This window comes from Ochotona princeps, chromosome 12 (assembly GCF_030435755.1).
Source record: "Ochotona princeps isolate mOchPri1 chromosome 12, mOchPri1.hap1, whole genome shotgun sequence".
NCBI lineage: Eukaryota > Metazoa > Chordata > Mammalia > Lagomorpha > Ochotonidae > Ochotona > Ochotona princeps.
The window spans coordinates 57,041,989-57,063,356 of NC_080843.1; the positions used below are offsets into that span (position 1 = coordinate 57,041,989).

At 37.3% G+C, this 21,368-nt stretch overlaps 1 long non-coding RNA gene across 1 annotated transcript in view; it reads right to left on the reverse strand.

Annotated features, from left to right (window-relative positions):
* Positions 1–7,117: 7,117 nt before the first annotated feature.
* The window catches only part of LOC131481557 (uncharacterized), a 39,626-nt gene continuing 25,375 nt past the window's right edge, over positions 7,118–21,368 (reverse strand). Inside the window, exons 2-3 of the long non-coding RNA XR_009246384.1 lie at positions 12,768–12,964; positions 7,118–7,234 (exon numbers count right to left, since the gene is read on the reverse strand). This is a non-coding gene — a long non-coding RNA (uncharacterized LOC131481557). The remainder of the gene's footprint in view (positions 7,235–12,767; positions 12,965–21,368) is intronic.

A 21,368-nucleotide genomic window follows, 5' to 3' on the forward strand; every position in this document is an offset into this window, starting at 1 on the left:
CAATCCAATAAACATTTGCAATAAAATGTAAAAGAAAAAACTTAGGGAATAGCACAGTTGTCCTAGAGGACAGGAAAAAACATAGTTTGCTTTATTCATCAAAATTTTTAAATGCAATTCAACTTTCAGAAACAACTCCAAAATATGCTGGATCCATAATCTTCCGTGGAACATTAAGTAAAGTCACTTAAATAAAGACACACAGTGTCCTTATTTGTAAGCTGCATTGATAAACCTGCCTCCAAGTGACTGGGGTTGTTGTTGGGGAACATGAATTAATCCAATTCATTCACAGAGTCTTACTGAACCACAGTATGTGCTTAGCACACCTAACAGTATGGTGGTAAGCCTTCAGGATGACCATCTAAATTTCTAGAGACATGGTTCAATGAAAAACGCATCTGCTTGGAAGCATAAGAAACCTCCTCCCACAGTAGCCTTAACTTGAGGCTTTCCTCAGACTTCCAGGGATTGTGGGATGGATTAGAACGGGGTGACAGCAGTGAAAAGGGAAAACATCAGTGGGTGAGGGCTTACATTTTTTACATTTTTATTTAAACAATTTATTTGAAAAGCAGAGAGAAGCATAAAGCCAGTCAGAGATATTCCATCTACTGTTTCATTTCCCAGGTTCCCCCAGTAGCTAGGTTTTGGCAAAACTAAAGCCAGGAGCCAGGAACTCAACACAAGTCTCCTAAATGAACGACAGGGAGCCGCCTATTTACGCCATCACTATTGTCTCTCAGGGTATGCAGTAGCAGGTAGATGAATTAGAAAATGAGTTTCAAATCCTCCAGTATATATACTCTAAGTGGTATCTTAACCATTGTACTGGAAGCCCACCAAGTGGGGATATGTTTTGGATTAGAACCAGGGAGATTTGTAGAAGGCGAGGAAAGAAGATAGACAAGATTCCAACATGAATTGTATTTGTCATTATTATTAATCATTACTAATGCAGTCACTATCATTTATCCAACATTTCTTGTGATGTTTTGTAGTTTTCTCATATTTTATCAGTTCAGAGGCATCATCAAGCTTATCCTGACATTCACAATAATTGTGTAGGCAGACTTGGTTGGTTACAGATTCAGAAAGGATATAAACATATCTCTAGCATTACAGTAGTTACTTTTGTTCAAGGACCTAAAACTAGGTAATTTATAAAAATGTCTAATATTGTTTTTATAAATTTCTGTTGAAATACACATGAATCACCCCATTATGAAGACTAATAAGCTGAGCGTCAGCTAGGTTAGTTCACATGTTTAGACTTCTGCAGTGAGTTAGCAATATTGGGATTCTGTACGAGGTCTCCTTAATGTGAGTTCTACCTGCTCTCCACAGGCCAATCTACAAATCCTCAATAGATTTCTTAAACTCAATGCTGGCATCATCTTCAGAAACGTCCCTGTGAAACCTTTGGCTACTTTAAACAGGTGAGTAGGATAGGAGTCCAGCGCAATTCAGACTCCATGTGGGAGACCTGCACCCCATATCTGAATACTTGGGTTTCAACCCTAGCTCCACTTCCCGTTTCAGTTTCCTGCTTCACATGCTTCCTGGTAAGTAGCAGGTGGTGGCTCAAGTTCTGTCTCTCTCTCTCTTTTCTTCTTCTTCTTTCTCCTCCTCCTCCTCACCCTCCTTCTTCCTCCCTTTCTCCCAAGTAAGATTAAAATTTTACAAATACAAATCTTCTAACAAGAGAGAATAAAGACCTAAAAAGATTAAGATACAAATCACCTGAATGAACAGGGGAGGGGAATGACATAGGCTTGGGAAACCCAGACCTAAGGCACACAGGGACACAGAAAGAAGATCCTAAGAACAAGGAACTGGTCAATGAGTCAGAGCCAAAGAGCCACAATGCCACTATGGGAACTCAGAGCAGTGCTTCTGTTTATATCTCTGATCGGCTCTGCGTCTATCATAGAGTTTTGGGGTCCAAACGTTTGACACATAACTTCTCAAAATTCCTACTGTGCCTCTGAAAATTGTGACCAGCTCCTGAATTCAGAGATGTGTAGGCCCCACCTCCACAGAAAGGAGAACACTTTTGTTGACTTTGTTCAGCCCTGTTGTGGAAAGCTGCTTAGCAGGCTGTTTTCCAAAGTCATTCACACCCAAAGGAAGCCTCTACACACGAAGAGGCACAAATTAACTTTATTAGCTTAGGAAAAAAAATCAGAAGCTTGAGAACTTTTAGCCTATTACAGATGTTTAGAGAGAACAGCCGATTTGCTTATTTCTGAGAAAAACAAAATGTACAGTGTGAGTAGCCAATGTTACCTTGGTGATTTCCTTCCCTCTCTGCTGGGCTGCAATTGCACAAGGCTAATGCCAGCAGCAGAGTCATACAGGGGGCAAACAGCTTAGAGACTGAAGCTATTACAGAGCAGGGAAAGGAATGGGACCTTGGATAAGCCCACTGCTAACTAGCTTCAGAATGTGTGCAAGAAAATTGCACTCAAGCATTTTAATCCAAGGCAACTGAGCTGGTACACATTTTTACAACTAAATGAATGGGAGAAATGAACTCATTTCAGAGCGGTGGGAATGATAGACTCTCATCTTCCTACGCTCCTCCGCTCCCTTCCTTTCCACAGATCCTACAAAGTGTCCAGTTTTCTGCTCCATGAAAATAATGGTTTCCTAAAAGAAACAGAAGGTATAGTTGTTTCTAAGTGAAATTGCCTCAGACTGATGGAGGGAAATAAAGAGAAAATGAAATTTCATTTCATGTTTCAGAAAGCTATTTACAAATGAGAATGAAAGGCACTATACAAATCATAAGAAATCTAATATGCAGTGTCCCCAGCTAATTGGTTAATTCAGCATGGAATTGCTTAGTAACATCAACTAAATATTCAGAGGCCGAGAGTGAACTTAGACTGTCCAAGCCAGCTGAAATATTGGTCACACCTTCAAGTAGGTGGCATAGGAATTGCCCAGCCATTTCCTAACTGGTTAGGAGACCACCAATGAGAAACCTTTCACCTATAGGTTCCCATCCAACAAAGAGGAGTCAGAGAATGCTTAAGATCCCAAGACCCTTCCTCAACCCTTTGGTGTCTCTCCCTCTCTCCTTTCAACAGGCACCGCACCTCCCGGTTCTCTCCTGAAGATGCCTTCTCCATCCCTGTTCCTTCCCCATTCACCTGATCATTTCACAAACGAAACTTCTCTGCAAACAATTCCTGACTTTTTTATTTCTATATCAAGCAGAGTAAAGAACCCACCAAGCTTTTATAACATGAGCAATCTCCAAAAACTAAAATACTCCTTAAGCACAGGAAGCCAAGGGCATGGCGAAGGAGAAGATCTGCCTGCCTCTCTCCCGGGGAGGGTCAAGGCAGGGTTGAACCTGAAAGTAGAGGTTCTGTGCTGGGCCATGGAAATATGGATCTGTGGATTCCAGAAATATGCTATCAGCCAAATTTACCTTCTGCCAGCAAAGTGGTTGTTACATGTGGGATGCTGGGAGGCACCTCTGGGATTGTATGAAAGCTCTGAGATCCAGAAGATTTATTTATTGTCCATTAGACCCACCTGCTTATATCCTTCTGCTGTTGCTTACTATTTAATATTTTTTTAACTCTAAGGTGAGCTTGTTTTCTCCAGCTTAAAACTCTGAATTTGAGTCACACCTTACAATTACTATTTCCAACTAAAATATAACAATCTGCACAGTAGTATACCCTACCATTTTTCTTTCTCTAAATGGGAAGAACTGAGCAAATGTGATAGCTAGGCCAACAGAAATGACACTTTGGTTCCAGGCTCTAAAGCTACAAGGGATGATCTTTGACAGGAGTGAGTGGGAGGAGAGCGCCTGGGCTCAAGATCTAATCCAACTGAAGGCCAAAAAGGTGGGGCCTCAGAGTTCCACAACAGAATAAACAGACCAAGCCCACATTCATCCCTGCACTTTTGTGTTTTGCTTTAGTTTTACTTTCACTGTAACTTTACTAAAAAGAAGAAAGTCTTTGTCTGCACAGGAGTAGATGAATGGAGCACTTTTCCCACTTACCTTTTTATGTCTCTCTCAAACGCATGCCCCTTTCAGATGTCTAGCGTGTATGTTTTCCCAGCCACCCAGATTGCCCCCTGAACTCAGCAAAAACCTCATGCCCTCCTCCACATCACCCCAAAAAACTTATTTTTACACTTTCTTTGGAAGGTCTTTAGAAAAAGCAAAGCTAGCTCTGAAAGCAAACTATGGTATACTGGCATTCCCATTGCAACTTTGGAACTCAGCAAGAGAAAAAAATAATAAATAAATAATAAGAAAAAAAACTGGTGTTAAATTCATAATTGCTTACCAACGAGATTTAAATGGCTAAGTTATTCTCTTTTCATAATAACACAGGCTGAGGGTTTTTACCCAATCTAGTTTTCTTCTTAATTAATAGAGGATTAGATTGGTTTCTGTTAGAGATTCATCAAAACAAATAATGTATGCCACTGTCATTGAGAGATGTTCTGCCACCTACTGGGAGAGATTAAGCATATATGGGAAGCATAATCACTGTCTTCAAGGACCTTAATGTCTCCCTAGCAGGGAATATTCATGGGCCAGAACAGGAGCTAAAGAAGAGATTCAACACAACAGCACATGTGATGGCACAAAAAATCAAAAAAGAATTAGAAGATTCATGGTTGATTTGCCTAACGTTCTCAGATGACTTGAATCTGAAGGTGTTTTGGACACGTGTTCTTTTTATCAACCTAGTGTCCTTAGCTCATTCATAGATATTTCCTATTTCCAGCCCTTGGGGTTCTGTACCGATGTGGCACCTGATCCATGATGCATTGGGATTCTTTATCGTTCCAACAAGGAGAACTGATTCAAGCGGGCACATGATTCAATTTGAGTCTTGTGCTTCCCATAAAATGAAAGTAATTTTTAGAAGAAAGCAGAAGTGAGAGAAAGCTACAATATATTCCCCAAATCAACTGAGTTATAAAATACAGATCCACCCTTTAGTTTTACTGAGCAACAAATTACCTCTATATTTTAATCTTCAAAAAATACATCCTCCTTACCACCTAGCGTCTGGGACTCAATTCTCACATGCAAATTTGCTTAACTGAGATCCAAAACATCATTGATGGAAGGGTCATTCTTTTTTTCAGTATCCTAATCTTTGAGTGTTTAAGTTTAGATAGTTTCTATTGCCAGGTATCTAAATTCACTGATTCTTTCTTTTGCAGTGCCAAATACACTCCTAAATACACCATGTGATTTTTTTCATGTCTGATATATTTTCATGTGCACATATTCCATATAGATTTTTTAGATGCATATTTCCCATCTATCCTCTCAACATGTTAAATTCTTCTCTATATGATAGGCATATTTGTAGTAGATTTCCAAGTATCCCTTGTTTAATACTTACATGATTGATGTCATTGTTGGGTCTGTTTCTTTTGATTGAGTTTGCTTCTGGTTCTGGGTCATTTTCTTGCTTCTTACCTTCCTTGGTAATTTTTACTGAATGATGTCTATTACGAATTTTATATAATAGTGCTTTGGCATGTTGTTTATTTGAGATCACACATTATTCTTATAATATTTAACATAAGATCTTATTAAGGTAGGTCTAGAACAGGTTTTCGTTATGGGTTAATTTACCTAATTACTCAGGCAATATTTCCCTAGATATTCTATCAACTGTTCTGCATATTACAAATCCAGTATGATTTGGGGAATTGTTCTGTTCACCACTCTCTCTCCCAACCTTATGGAATTTGCCCCTCTATGTGTATGGATTGATATTTAGCCAGGATTCCAAAGGACCCCCTTGAAGATTTTCACATTTGTTTTGTAGGCAGTTTGCTCCAACCTGGTATTCTGCACTGCAGATTCGAACTGCTTGAATTCTAATGTCTGTCTCCTCAAACCAGAAAGACCCCTGGTCTTTCCTGGTCTTTGCTCCAGTTCCCTTCCTTGAGCCAGGCAGCAAAACCAGCTTCCTCGCTGGAGTAATTACAGGGCTCACCTCCGTCACTTTCCTCCCCACAGGATCACAGCCTTGTGCTCTCCTGGTTCAATATCTGAAAGTGTTATATATACATATATATAATCATATATATCATATATATAATATTGACATATATTGATATCCATATATCATACACATATGATGTGGGAACAATGCCCCTAGCCATTGCATGGGCCAAGATCAGTGAATTCACCTTGCTTCTGATTTCAGTAAATTGACCTCAGGGGATATTGTGATGTGTCTTGAAGAACCTTCTGAAATTTTCCCCACAGCCTGAGGAATTATGTATTCTTTAAAGAAAGGATGCAATTGATGCATTTCATTATGTAATTTTTCCCTATTTGTTCAGGACTTTTCACAGGAGTTTGAAAAAAGTATTTACTATGGAGTTTGCATATTCATGCGAACAACATGATTTCCCTACAAACGACACCCTTGATTCTTTCAGATGCTGGAACATTTCTATTTGCTGGTATCACAGTTTTGAAAGCATGCTGATGCAAATGATAGGCAGATACTTTGCATTCTTCTACAGCTCTCCCCTACGCTCCAAGAAAGACATTATACTCCTGAACTTGGATTCCCTGTTGCTTCCAGCAGGTGTAGGATTTACCACTGCCAGAGACCAAACAGCTGTGGAGTATAATTCCTATTGTACCTATTGTACAGAGATACATTCTGTCTTTAACTGAAGCTCTGTGAATTCATTACGTGTGTGTGTTTTAATAGACACTTTTCCTTCTTCAATAGCTATAATTTCAATGTCATCCAGTTTTCCTTTCTCTCTTGATTTAGATAAGAGGTGAACTTCTTTTCCCTTTGATATAACTCTGTATCAGTGTTTAGCACAGGTAGGGAGTGGGAGGTGCTGGTGATGTCACACTTCCTGAGAGGTTCCAGCAGGGAAGTTGGAGATCTGATGCAAAATCACTCCTAGAAGCAGCCCTGGGATACCTGAGTTGTGCTGTATCTCGAGGGCATGTCCTCCAGGCAGATCTGCAAGTTAAACCACTCAGAGTGGAAACACACAACTCTTTCATCTCCCTTCCTTATTTTTCTTAGCCCATTGGTGGTATTATAACAAAATACCAGAGACTAGAAAATGTACAAAGAACTGAGGTTTACCTTCCATAGTTTACAAGGCTGAGAAATCCAAGATGAAGCCATTTCAATGACTGATGTATGGCCAGTCTCTTCTCCCAAGATGCTGGTTCCATTGATGATCCTCCCTGGGAAGAAGACAAAAAGGGGTGAGTGCTGCAACCTCACACAAAGAGAAGCAGCAGAACAATGAAAGACCAGATCCAATCTCCATGCCTCCTGTAGAAGAGCATTTATCCATCTGCAAGGGCCAATGTCACAGGATTTAATCACCTCCTCCAAAGTACCACAACAAATTATCACTAAAATGGGTAAATTTCCTGTATGAAATCTGGAAGGCACATAGTTAAACTGCAGTAGGATAGATTAGCAGGCACAGTTTTAAAAATAAGTATCTTTCTTATTCTTTATAAATCATGATTCTGTCAGTGCTCCAATGATGAATGATATTCTTGATGCCCTCATTGACAGCTGGCTCACTAGCTCACAGACAGAACTCACTCCTTCTGATGGTTGAGTGCGAAGTCTGTGTTTTAAGAAATGAGCTATTGCTTTCTTCCGTATGCACACAAAGGTGACTTTTCTGAACTATCGCTAGGTCCACCTGTGGATGCATCTCCAACTAGTCTGGCCATTCCTTCTTGGTCCCTTTTGCTGGTGAAGCTCCGTTTTCCTAACTTCTGAACCAGGAGTACCCCAGCAGCCCAGTCCTTGGCCTTAATGTCTTCTCTATCTAGATTTGGACACTGTTAGTTGATCCATTCCCAGGCTTCTGAAGACCACTTATATGGTGATTCTTCCTAAGTTTTCATCTTTAATATGAAACTTTTCCCTGAACATCTTATATAATAGCACTTCAAAAAGCTCATGGGAGAATGGAACAAAAAATTGTTTATGTTAATGATATATAATGTTAAATTACACGTACCTACTAAAGCTATCTTCAAACATTTGATAGAAAAATATCCTGAAAAAAAGTGTGAATTTCAACTTTTTTGCACCAAAATGAGTTTATTTTCTACATCCATCTTTCCACGACATTTCAGGAGTATCCTTGTATGCCCACTTCTCACACCACATCAAGTGGAAATCTAATTAACACCCAGATCCTCATCTATGCACAGTTAACTGCCTGGAAGTAACCAAGCCTGTGAGTCTCTTTGTTGCAGTCCATCTACATTCTTCTAGATACTCAGGTCAACAGCAGTCAAGATGATGCTACCTTTCTTCACCCGACAGGTTGTAAAGCTGCCACCAAATTTTTCCAACTCTGTTTAAAGTACACCGAGAATATGAATGTTTTCACCAGCTCTTCTGTTATCACGTAGGTCAAGCCTCCACCATTTCTCACAGGCCTGGCCATAGAGCTGTCTAATTTACTTCCCTGATTTTATCTTGGCCCTTAGTATGTCCAAAATGCAGCAGCAAGGAAATATCATAAAAAATAAACATAAATGGCAGCACTGCCATGCTCAGAATTCCCTAATGGCACCTGACCTCGAGCAGAGTACAATCCAACGTGTTTTGTATGAATCACGAGGTTCTGCATGACCCATGCTCTTCTGGTTTACTTTGCTGTTCTCCTTTCTTTCTCTCTGAGTTCTAGTCCACTGGCCTACTCACCTCACTACTCACACCTCAGAGTGTCTGAACTTGTTCCCTCTGCCAGTAGTGCTTTTCTCCAGATTTCAGCATGTCTTCAAGCCTTTGCTCAAGCATCATCTCTCATGGAAATAACTAAAGGTGAATAAAAGGAGAAAAGTAATGACTGCAATTGAGAGCTAACTCCAGCACAGGAGTCAGCCACTATTCCATGTGTTGTGGTACATACCAAAGAAGAAGGGTCACATTTTTAAAAGATTTTTTTTACTGGCAAAAATAAAATTATAGAGAGAAAGATCTTCCATCTATTAGCTCACTCCCCAAGTGGCTGCACCCGCTGGAGCTGAGCCAGTCCAAAGCCAGGAACCTAGAGCTTCTTCTGGGTCTCCCACATGAGTACAGAGTCCTGAGATTTTGAGCCATCTTCTGCTGATCTCCTGGTTCATAATCAGGGAGCTGCATGAGCAACAGTTGAATAGCCCTGACACAAACCAGTGCCCATATAGGATCCTCATGATTACAAGGGGAGGATAAGCCAACTGAGCTGCTGTGCCAGGCCCAAGAAGAGGACATCTTAACAGTGAAAATGAGAGATTTCAGCTATGCCTGTCAGAGACGGGGAAGTTGCAGGTGAGTTAACTAGGACAGCCCATGGGATTGGTTATTGCCTTTCCTTGATTGGCACTACATTAAAAGTAAAGGCAAACATTAGAAGGATTGTTAGTTATTAATTAATCCCTGTCCATTACTGGTTGATTGATCCAGGAGTTATTGTTTGACATTATCACTAAAAACAGATCTGCTTTATAACAGGCTGGTTTGCTCAGTTCTTTTGTATAGATACTGGAATGATTTCCCTGGTAGGTGGATACAGGCTGTGAGTCAGAGTTCTATTTTTAGCTGTGCTCTGATCGCTGTCATTTCTATATACAGCCTCTCACTCAGCAGGGAGGTCTTCTCTAACAAGCTCATCTAAAATGCCAATTCTCTTTACTTCCTTCCTTACTAATTGTTCCTCTTTAATACTGTAACTATCTACATAACCCATATTTTGCTTATTTATATTTTGGTCATATGACTTCTTTTATGATGTAAATTAGTTGATAAAAATATTTGTAGTTATCTTTTCTGGATAACTGGATTTTAGTACCTACAATAAATCTATCTGGCCCTTTATAGAAGTCAGTGATAGTTATTGAATAAAACAATTAAATGTTAACTATTAAGTGCATGTTATAAAGAAAAGCTAAGTTAGCTTTTCCATGGAGAAACTCTACAGTCACCACCTTAACTAAGTAGTCAAGATTAACAATATTAACACCTCCATGAGTGAGTCATATTGATGATATGTACTCCTTAATATGATAAAAGGAGATTATCTAAAACTTAGTGACTTTCCCCCCAAGCTGATAACTACATTCCAATAGTAGGTGGGAAATAGAAAATCCAAACTGCTAAGTATTCAGCAGAATAACTGGCAAGCATACCTCAAAAATTTCAATGTCAGCAAAGACAGCAATTATCTTGGTTTGAAGAAAAAAATTAAAAGCAACTGGTATTCTAGATCTAAATTTTTCAGGAGAAAGGACAAAGGTGTTCCATAGAAAGCTGGTAAGAGTTCATTGTTTGGTTAATATTATTGCATCAATGTTAATATGTTAGTATTGATCATTCTGTCATGGTTACGTTACAATGTTCTGTTGTAATGTCAACTTCAAGAGAAGCTGCATGATTGGCATACAGAAATTTACTAATTTCCATTTTGTAAATTTCTGAAAGCCTAAAATATTTCCTAAGTGAAAGGTTTTTTTAAGTAAGAAAATATTTTAAATCATTAAGAGTTACATTAGGAATTTGTGGAGGGTTACATGATTCATAATCATTCCAAATGCACTTATTAAATAGCTACATCATACTGAGCCTTGTTAGAAATGTGGTAATACCATAACAAACAATACTGTGTCCCTATCATTGAATAGCTGGTTTATGGCTGGGCAGAGACACCTATTCTGCATGTGAAAGCTGTTCTTAGCATCTGGCAAGAAAAGGTGGAGGCACAAGAAGAAAGTTAAAAGTGTAAGGGTGAGTTGAGCAGTGTCACAGTCAGGAAACATTTCTTACAGAGAGTTCTTGGGCTGATTTACAAGAAATGAATGTTTATTCCATGGAGAGGAACATAGCAAGGGAATGGGGTTGGAAGGAGCTGAGGGCCATTCTAGAAATCTAGATGTAGACAAGACGACCTCACTTGGGAAATATCCAAAACTTAGAGGATATCGGTGACATAGCAATATCTTCTAAGAAGCTGCACTGATTTCCCAAGAAATACTTTGTTACGGAACAACTTTAAAATTGATTCTTCAGTCTTTGTTAATGTTGATAAATAAACCAGTAACTTAAGTCTCTACTATAAAGAGACATACCTACAAAACAATTCCAGTTATCCCTAGACTTCAAAGAGGTTCATTTGTAATTGAGAACTAATTCCATAATTTAAACCACACCATATTTAAATGATATTGAATTTCCCCAAGTAAAATTACTTTAAGAAGCTGTTTATGAATCTTTGCAATGTTAAAATATAGAGAAGTGGAATCTCTTCTCAAACAGTACTTTGAAGGTATGGAACAAGTGCTGGTTCCCAGGCTTTTGAATCTTTATAGCTACTGCTATCTGATTTAGATCATATTATAAAAAATTTTAATTTTATATATCTTATATTTTGACATCCTTAAAAAAACTCTGAGTGAAGATCAGGGTTCTTCAAACCAGCTAATCCTGAACAATTACAAAGGGCCTATTGAGGAGCATGCGTGATAGATTAACCAATCCAGAACAATACCTCCTCTCTCTGGTGAAGTTACCCCAGGAAGCAGCATTCCTCTGTCTTAAGCAGCCTACATCCAGGTGCCAGATGACTAAATACAACATATGGCTCAATGCTCATCAGAATCATGTTCCTCTACTCAGTAACCTACTCAAGCTTGCCCTTCCCACAGAAACCCTTCAAATGGTATTGGCCTAAACTTTCCCATCACTCCTCTCTTCTATCTCCTGAACACCTTGATGCCCTTCCCTTTTTGGCACGCTGTTCCTCTATTTCCATAGCAATTGTTTGCATTAAAAGTCTTCTTTCAATAGTGTTAGCCTCTTCCTGTCATTAACTACCTGTACCACTAAGTTGAGACATTTACAAAGCTCAGTGGAATGTGGACAACACTTTCACTAAATAAGTTGTTTTGTTCTTTACATTATTTTTTATTGTTATGAATGCTAATTGGTGCAATGATGATAAAGAAAATCTCCACATGTGCAACATAAATAAAAGAAAGTTTTCATTCACTCATTCATTCATTCATGCATCCATTCATTTATACTTACTATCTATCTAACACTGTGCTAAGTAGACAACATTATTTAAGGTAGACTTGTTCCCTCTGCATACCAAGTGCAGTAGGGAGCTTGGATCAGAGAATAGGCAATTATATCCACAGTGATATGAGTTCCAGGTGGAGTAAGCAGAGAAAATGAGTTAATTCTAAATCCAGCAGATCAGACAAAATGTGACCTCTAACAGAATGATGGGTGCCCACCATACGGTGCTGCCTCAGAGATATGCAATATTTTGTCTAGTTATACACAGAGGTCCCCTAATTGCATCAAAAACTCTTGCTTTGTAGAGCTAAAGCACTTGCGGCCCTGTGGAAAGATTGTGGTAATAACAACAGAAGGTCACAGTAGTTTCTGGTGACTTCCTTAAAAAAAAAAAAAGATCTTCAAGTCATCTTATCACTTAACATTGAAAACAACATAAGGAGATACTTGTTTGTATTCCAATGCATCTTTTCACTCCACACGAACTTAGTTCATTCATCGATATCCCAAGAACTACAATAATGTTTACAAAGGATCAGCAAAGCAAAACTAGACCCTGCTGAATGAAAACCTGCCAGTAAGTTTCTGGGTAGATTAAGCGAAACCATGTATATGTTAAACCCTGGCAGTTTTACCCTGAGAGTTTACTGCAAATTGATCTCATCTGAAAACAAGGATTCATACCATTTTGTGTTGGCATCCAGTTCTGAGAGTCCTTCAAGGAGTCAGATTCAGTTTAGCCTCTATAAACTGCGCTCCCACGCAAAGCCATCCCTGTCCTCCAGCAGAAGCTCCAATGAGCAGCATGTTCCCCTTTGACAGATGAGTTCCAAAATCCAATCCAACACAGCCCTTAATGCCTTTAGACACACAAGACAAGACTGGGACAAGAAAAACAATGAGTGTACTCCTTGATTAGTGAACAGACATTTCACAAAATTAATTATCAGTGCTATTTGTTTATCAGTGGCATTTATACCATGCTACGCTTTTCGTATTTTAGATATAATCAAAATATAAATAATCCACATATCTAAAGTATACAATTTGATAAGCTTGATATATATGTGTACAAATATACAAAAATGTATGCATCTAAAAACATACTCAAAATGAAAAAATCCATTTTCCTAAAATTTTCTGCTTGTTCTTTGTAATTATCCCTCCTGTTTCCTTCCACCAGCCTTTGACCCCAGGAAACCATTAGAGTTTGGAAATTGTTTTTTTCTACAATTTTCTATAAATAGAATCATACAGACAGCATGTGTTATGGTGTTTTTTTTTTAAGCATAATCATTTGGAAATTCACCCATGGCGTTTCATTGTATGGACTTATCACATTGTGCATGCTTCTATAATAGTATGGCATTTGTTACTTTAGAAAAGTCATTATAATTGAAGTAAGTTTTGTTTCTTGACATCTTGATAATCCCCATGTTATCATAGTATGCATAATTCATTGTTTAAATGCACAAATATAAGTTATTGTATGAGTTATGCTAAAGAAAGTTCTTGAGCTATTTTGCTTTAACGGGTGTCCCTCCGGTGTTTGCCTGTGGTGCTGGAGGTTGATATGCAAGAGAAATTCTTCCGTTTAATTGCTACACAGCACCAAAGAGTTACTGAAGTAAAAAGAACTGCTCTGCATAGTGTGAAATGCTTTTGCCACTGATGCATGTATCTCAAAAAAGGTACATATGTGTGTATGTGTGTGATGACACCCACACATATGCAGTTAGCAAAAAGACAGATAGAAGACAGATAGATGGATAGATAGACAGATAGATGTGGTATAGCAGTACACTTCCAAACAGAAGATGTTTGGAACTAAGATCAACAAAATATATTTGGGGAAAGAATGCTTTGCCCCTAACGTTATTTAGAATACTAGTCCATAGTGTAATAGAAGAGAGGCTCCTTTTTTACCCAGTTTTTTTTTTTCCTAAATATCTTCAAATTCTCTGTAGATTAAAAAATACCTGGTCTGCCTCTGAGGGATTACTTCCACATCTCCATTCTACTGCTATTCTTAATTATTTCTACTTTTAAATATTTAAAAATATTTTTTGTAATACTTTGACATTACCAATATTTGACCATATTTTATCTCAAAATGGCAATTTCATAAAGTTAAATCTAATGTGTTTAGAATTGTTGATATTAGAATAGTGATTACATTGATAATTTTATTATGTTTATCCAGTAAAACTAAGAAAACTAATGTCTTCATCCAGACAGTGGGCTTCTATTTTAAAATACAAATCAGAATACAGTTTATCATTTTCCTTGCTTCCGTGTTCTAGCACAAGAGAACAGATAATACAGTAGCTATAATTACTTTCCCCATCAACTTGCATTGCTTTTACTACAATGAGAATTTAATTGTCTTTGATTTCTATTGTTTTTTAGAGTCTAATTCAAATAAAAGATTTTAGATGTATGTGAAGCAATTGGAATCCTCATACAAAGGTGCTAAAATGTAGATTTCCTTAGGTACCAAAGAAGATAATTTTTTCTAGTGCCATTATTGTAACTAATTGTTCATCTGTATCACCAGGGAGTAAGAGTCATCATTTTAACAGTAGCAAAATGCTGAACTTTTCCATAAAAATCATATGCTTCCATGATTCTTTAATTTAGCTAGTAAGCTAGCTGTTACACTAGTGCCTGCTGTCTTGGTGAACATTTTCCATTCTAGTGCTGAACAAGAATGAACTGGGTGTTCTACTTTAATTCCATAGCATTTTGCCCCTTTTCCTAGATCAAATCATTTCATTATGTTCCCAAGTCCTATTTGTTTTCCTACCCTCTAAAATCCCAAGAACCATGCTCATTTATCATTGTATACATGAGATAATACCATTGTAGAGGTCAGTACATTTTTGTTGAAGAAAAAAATGCCTCACTTTTCATCAAAATAACGGAGAAGATGGCTTGGTATAACACTTTCCCATGTAACTCAAAGAGCATGAGTGATTAGTGTTGCCTTAGTAATATTTGAGTCTATAAGGCATATTTTACTTTCAGAAAGGCTTGAGTCATTATACCAAGCTATGTCAGCACTAGGAATATTTCTTTGAGACAACATTTTTTAATCATGTCCAGTTTACTAAAGAAAAAATATTGGATGGAAAACTTATAGAAGGTGAGCTTTTCTTCATGTTTATAATATCTTGTGAAGAGATGCATTTGCTTGCCCAATCATTCTAAGGATTCCTTATTTATTTTTCTTTAATATCTGATTATTTTATTGAAGATTATCTCAAAAAAGAAAATTGTTGCTTATGATCCAAGAAATCTCAAAGGCAGCTACAAATTCATTTATCACTGTAATGTAGGAAGATAAACAAGAATATGGAACAAAAACCAATCCATTACACTGCACCAAAGTTATGTTTTAACCTTGGCTTTGGCTTTGCTTCAGGATTCTGCACTAATGGAAACACTGATCTTATTTCCCACATTGCATTCAAGCATTCTTCTAAGATGCAAATGTTTCTTCAGCTTTTGCATTTGCCTCTAAGCATGATGAGATAAATCCAACCTATTGTTGAACATCAATATCACAGACAATTGGATACTTTCCCAACCACCATACAGCTCACACTCTACAACAAGTAACTGTGTACTGATTCTGAGCTCCTCAAATACCCAAAGCAAACTCAACAGCAGAACTTACCAAGGTTCCGTAATTGCTTACACGCCTGAATAAGTAGACTGTGAGATCCGTGAGGTTTTCCACATTCAAGGTGGAATCATCACAAATTTTCCTGGATAGAATCAGATCAGAAGAATCTGAGTTAAAGCCTGGAAGCAGGAAGTAAATTGAATACAGAAGAGAAAAGGAAAGAAAGAGAGCAAGAAAGAAGAAAGAAGGAAAGGAGGAAGAAAGGAAAGGAAAGGAACGGGAAGGGAAGGGAGAAAAAGAGGGAAGGAGGGAGAAAGAGAAATAGAAAGAAAAAAGGTTTTTAAGAAAATTCTAAAATCATTAAAATTCACAGATCATTAAAACTATAGTAGTATAACGTTTTTAACCATTGCTTTGAAAAAGTTATAAAACAAAGCTTACAAAGTTGCTCATAACAATAATACATACATAACTATTACCTTTATTTCCTTTGATTTTTTCTTTTTTAAATTTTAGTTGCCTCATATTAGAGAAAACATGAAGGTATCTGTCTTTCTGTGTACAGCTTATTTTGCTTAAACATAATATCTTCCATTTTCATCCACTTTTATGTAAATTGTAGAATTTTATTTCTTTTAAGTGGTTGAAAAATATACACCAATATGTAATATACATGCATATGTACATGTACATATACCTGTCACATTTTATTATTCATCTGATATGAATATCTTCGTTGATTTTTTTTGTTTTGGTTATTGTGAACTTTGCTGCTGTAAACATGGGGGAGCTTGCATCTCTTTGGTACAAAGTATTTCTGTCTTTTGGGTATATATGCAGTAACGAGATTACTGGATCATGCAGCAAGTCTATCTCTAGTTTTAAAACCAGTCTCCATACTGATACATTCCCACCATCACTGTATAAACGTTTCCCTTTCTCCACATTCTCACCATCATTCGGCTCTTGGATAATAGTCATTCAGACAGGGTTAAGGTGGTCTATCAGTACTTTCTACATCCTCCTTTGCCATTCCCAAGAATTGAAGAGACCCAATCCACCTCTCCTTTGATTAGTTTCAATCTAAACTTTCTTGACTAAATTTGAGACAATTAAGTTTACCCTACAATTACAATAATGTACTTAAAATTTTTCTCATATACTCATTTGTTCTTTTAATGAACTTAACCAAAACTTACTTTAAAAGAAAATACTAGAAAAACACCATACAACCTTAAGGTCAAGAAATTTGAAACATAGTACAGAAGGTGTGTACAAACCTGTAACATAAATAATTTGTTGAAATAGATATTTGTATTAAGAATATTCTAGATATGTAAAGAATATGCATAGAAAGCTGTAATTACAGGTGAGATAGGAGTAGTAACAAAGAAAATCTTTCAAGAGAAGATGCTTACATCTGCTCTAAATACTTCAGGTATAGAAGATGGATTTTCTCTCTGAAAAAGTTGGGAGGGGAATTTAAGCAAAGAATGCAGCATGGAAGCTTTAGCGTCATGCTTGGAAATTTGGACATAGGTCAAGAAGAATTTCAAAACTTTGAAAGATCAACAGGAATGAAAACATGAAGAGGTTGATGATGGGCAATTTTGAACTTGACCCTAAGGGAAACAGCCCATGCAACACATCGGTACTGTTCATACAGCTTAGAGTGAAGAGATCTTTGGTCTGCTGATTCACTCACTAAATTGGCCAGGGCTGTGTCAGACCAAAGCCAGGGGTCAGGAATTTGACCAAGTCTCCTCTGTGAGTGCAGAAATCCCAGGCATTTGTGACATCAATGATTGCTTTCTCAAGGTCATTAGCAAGGAGCTAAATTGGAAGTCAAGCAGGCAGGACTCCAAACTCATGTCCAGTTAAGATACCAGGATCTCAAGTCAGCTTTACCCTCTACCCTAAAATGCCATTTGCATAAGCTGTTCATTTTGTTTTGCCTCAAGTAAAGAAACATGCAACATTTCCTGAAATCATTTCTTGCGAAAGTGTTTTGTTTCTTGAATTCATCAAATGTCTCATTAGATTAGGATATCCATGAATATACTTTGCAAAATGAGGGTTTAGATGACAGATTGGGGTGTTATAATGAAGTCAGATATAATTTATAAGAAAGCTGCAGTAATTCTATCAAAGATTAGCTATAGCAACAGCAGGACTATCGCAAAGATTAATAAAACCATGTTTAGCTACTTTAAGTAGTAAAAAGGGTTAGACTGGCCAAGACTTGGTTCAGTGAATCACTTTCATGCTTGTGATGTTAGTTCCTCAGAGTCTCAGACCTGAATCTGATGAAACATTCTCAGAAGCTCCTCATGCAAGTGCTGATTTTCACACCTCCCCCCTCTTTTAACATAAGGAAATTTAATTCTCAATAATGAACAATTAATCAGGATCAAGATTCATCCACTCTCTGTGTCCTTCATGTTTTCTCTGGACTAGAATCAAGAAGTGAGTATTTATAATAATCAAGCAAGTTGTGTTTGTCTTTGGATTATATTTCTTTGCTGATATTTGAATTGTGAGCCGTGTAACATTTAGGGAATTGATGATGTTCTAATACAACGAATGAAGTCACACAGCGGAGGCTTGACTCTGAAGCCACTAGCAAGCACAGCTGCCTGTGTTTTTCGTTTGTTCATTTTGTTGTTTTTTTTTTTTTTTTTAAATCCTGTCCACTTCCTGCTTGTTTTTGGGAACAGAGGGTGGCACCTTCCAGGCACAACTGCCTAAATCTTCTTTGGACAGAGCATGACTTCCATGTTTCCAAAACGAATCTGAAAGCCTCACATCTTCTTCAAGGGAGAGGGCCAAGAGGCAGTTGTTTCATTTGTTTTCAGTAGATTCTTGCATGGCCATGCAGTCATCTCTTAAAAGAGTCACTGTTAGGAATGCTGGATGCTACTTGACTATTTGTCTTAGAGTTTCAATTGTAAACTTGTATTGAGTGGGAATTTCAGAGCCAATTCAGACCACAAGTACTGGGCCTGTGACTCCGCTACAAAACGTACAGATTCGCTTCTTTTGAGCATTGAGGACATGGAGACAAGATTTTCCTGTGTTCTTCTTGTTCCAAGGGCTACATCACACAGACCCTTGTCAGGGACACTCTTGCTCACATGACCGAGACTTTGGTCCTCACTACAGAGCAATCAAAGGCCTGACAAGCCTTTGAAATGAAGATACGCTACTTTACTCAGGTGTTTGAAATGTCTTAATGTCACAGTTTCCCTACTATTCTCTACACTGTGTGTTTTTGGATAGTTTTCAACTTTCCCTTATAAAAATATTACTTCTAGTGTGTCCCCAGCCAGATTCATCTTTTCCGAATGTGCTAAGTATTCATTGGTAGCAAATTTCTGAAGGGTTTTAACTTGCATACAAAACGCTTTTTCTTGACTATTAAAAATTATTGAAAGTCAAAGACAAGCAACAAACTCTATCCTCATATATTTTCTATCTTGGCAAAAATGTCTGTGGTATGCCTTTACTCAAGATTTTTTGAAGACAAGAAATTATTATTGAGACACATTTCATTTAAGTAAGAATCTGTCATCTTCATGCTGAGGAATTTCTGTTGTTTTCTCACTGAGGAGAAAAGAAAGGAGAGGAAGATAGGAAAGAGTGAGAAAGAAAGATTGGAAAAGACTATGTGTAAATTCCAAGGGAGTGTTGGGATAATTCCATAGCAACTCATCAAAGGAAATAAATTAGCTAAAACAAAAACTAAGTTCTTAAAATCAGCACTGTGGCACAGCAAATTAAATCACCACTTCTAATGCCGTCATCCCATATATTCTAACACCAGTTCCAGTTCCTAGTTCTCTGCTTTCAATTGAGTTCCCTGATCATAAGCCTAGGAAAATAGTTTACGATTTTACAAATGGTGGTCCAGCGAGGTGGCCTAGCAGCTAAAGTCCTCACCTAGCATGCACTGGGATCCCAAATGGGTGCTGGTTCTGGTCCTGGAAGCCCCACTTCCCATCCAGCTCCCTGCCTGTGGCCTGGGAAAGCAGTCAAGGACGGCCCAAAGCCTTGGGAACTTGCATCCGCATGAGAGAACTGGAGGAAGTTACTGGATCCTGGCTTCGGATTGGTGCAACACTGGCCATTGCAGGCACTTGGGGAATGAATCATCGGACGGAAGATCTTCCTCTGTCTCTTCTCCTCTCTGTATATCTGACTTTGCAATAAAAATAAATAAATTTTTAAAAAAAATTCCCAAATGCTTGTCCCCTTACAGCTATCTGGGAGACCAGAATGAAATTCAGCCTGCTAACTTCAGCATGGGCAGCATGTGGCCTTTGTGACCATATTGGAGGGGGAGAAACATTTTTCTACCACTCTGCCTTTCAAATAAGTAGATGAATAAACATTAAAAATTCTTTAAGTTTTAGAAAAGACACTGTACACCAGGAAAGACGTTTGTCCCATAAATGCTGAGTCAATTATTTTCAAACAATACATTACTAAATAAATATCACTCATCTATAGGAATAAAATTGGAGTTTTTCTTTAGTAAATTCCAAAATTAATAAAAAAGGTGACAAATTCCAATAAGCAACGAAGACTTTGAAGACTTTGAAGTGCTACATATTGCTTTCTGATGATCATGGCTAAATCTAAAGCAAAAAAACTGAAGTATTTGGGTAAGTATTTTGAATTTTAGTCATAAGCAATGGTTGCACTTAACAGCTAACCACTCAGCCACTGTGTGTCCAACTTATTCTGGAGTCATTCACTGGAAGTTTACATTCATGATTGACCATTATTTACTAAGTAGATAAAGCATGTCTTCTCCAGGAAATTTTGTTCTTAAATTTCTTAATTTACATAAGCAACATTACATAGTGCATATTTTGTATCATGTTTTAACTAAGAGTATCCACATGTAATTAGAACAGGTGCAGAGAGAGAGAGGGCACACTGCAAAACCCAGCGCAACCAGTATCTCAAGCAAATTACCTATAGATGTTTCACACTGGCAAGACTGCATCACTTCTAAAACACAAGCTAATACAGACTAGTAAGTGTCATACGTGATTACATATTTTCTAAATATGTAAAAAGGTTTTGAATATATAAAACACAATGAAAATTTAAAATCTCCATTATACCAACGAGCATGGGAATAACTAAATCAGCTTTTATCAGCTATCATACAATATAAAAATATTCCTAATTATCTTGATTGTTTTAAAATCATGGATATGCATTGTAAACCCACAAAATGGTTTGGTTATAAACTCTAATACTGCAGCATCCTCCTTTTACAAAGATCAATGGCTAATGGAATTAATATCATTAAACCAAAGAACTTCTTGACTTTCTCTTTTTACATATATAGAAAATATGACATCATTTTCTAAAAGTAAAACATAATGATTTAAGTCCTGAAAAAATTAAGATATAAAGGAAAGATCTATTGATATAATGAAAACATGGTAAGCATACTACAATCTCACTAATACAAGAATAGAAGCCACTAGCCTCATCTAATGCTAAATTCTTAAAACACATTTGCTCCAAACTGAATTATATCATAAACTTTAAAAATACATGCTGGATCTTGTATGTAGTCAAAAAAAGTGTAAAGTGTATCAACAATTTTATATCATGTTCAACAGTGATATTTTGGGCAT